This window comes from Lepidochelys kempii, unplaced genomic scaffold (assembly GCF_965140285.1).
Source record: "Lepidochelys kempii isolate rLepKem1 unplaced genomic scaffold, rLepKem1.hap1 scaffold_29, whole genome shotgun sequence".
Classification (NCBI taxonomy): domain Eukaryota; kingdom Metazoa; phylum Chordata; order Testudines; family Cheloniidae; genus Lepidochelys; species Lepidochelys kempii.
Genome location: NW_027621931.1, coordinates 686,273 through 687,434, shown reverse-complemented (window position 1 = coordinate 687,434; position 1,162 = coordinate 686,273). Strand labels below are relative to the sequence as shown.

The 1,162-nt window shown below is 49.1% G+C and overlaps 1 non-coding gene across 1 annotated transcript; it reads left to right on the top strand.

The window, feature by feature from the left end:
* The first annotated feature begins 1,090 nt into the window (after window positions 1-1,090).
* Window positions 1,091-1,162, top strand: TRNAE-CUC (transfer RNA glutamic acid (anticodon CUC)). The gene has a single exon. It is a non-coding gene; the product is annotated as a tRNA-Glu (tRNA).

Here is a 1,162-nt window from a genome sequence, read left to right as displayed (position 1 = left end):
TCTCCGCTTCTTCTTCCGCCTACCTAGTGGCTTGATTTCCTTTCAGAGTGGTAGCCGTGTTAGTCTGTATCAGCAAAAACAATGAGGAGGACTTGTGGCACTTTGGAGACTAACAAATTTATTTGGGCGTAATCTTTCCTGGGCTAAAACCCACTTCATCACATGCATGGAGTGGAAAATACAGCAGGAAGAGATATATACAGAGTCCATGAAAAGATGGGGGTTGCCTTAAAATCATAGAAGATCAGGGTTGGAAGGGACCTCAGGATGTCATCTAGTCCAACCCCCTGCTCAAAGCAGGACCAACCCCAACTAAATCATCCCAGCCAGGGCTTTGTCAAGTCCCCTGCCCTCTGACATGTCCTTTCACAGAATCACAGAGTTGGAAGGGACCTCAGGAGGTCATCTAGTCCAATCCACTGCTCAAGGCAGGACCAATCCCCAATTTTTGCCCCAGATCCCTAAATGGCCCCCTCAAGGATTGAACTCACAGAGAACTGTTTGAAATGGGCCACCCTGTTTACCACTACAAAAAGTGATTTTTCCTCCTACTGCTAATAGCCCATGACATGCTAACAAAGAAACAGCCGTGATTTAAAATCTCCACTCAGAAATGGTGAACAACAGCAGAACCCAAAGTAACTGAAGGAAGGGCGGATGATCACAGTTAGGACACAGAATTCAGAAGATGGCAAAGCTCAGAGCCCCGTTACATGGAGTCAGAATGCAATCAGCTCACAATGAGGGGGAGCAAACTCCCTCCCTTGCTCTCTATGCCAAAGTTCCTGTCAGCTCAATGTCCAGGTCGGCTGCTGAGAGGGTTGCAATGGGGTCAGTGAAGGCAGAGGAGGATTGTTCCTCCTGGGTTTTCTTTGTGTTGCTCTGTGATCCTAGTGGAGGAAGCTGACGCATCATTTGAGTTTGTTTCAGTGGCTTGGGTTGGGCTCAGGTTGTGACCCTGAGCACAGGGGTTCCTGCCCGCTCTGCTCTTAGCCGCTCAGGGAATGGACAAAGGAGCAGCTTCAGAAATTGGAGAGAAAATAGCCTAAGGAAGTGTAGCACAGCTGAGAAGAACAACAGCCCCATCTTCTCCCTGGTGGTCTAGTGGTTAGGATTTGGCGCTCTCACCACCACGGCCTGGGTTCAATTCCCAGTGAGGGAA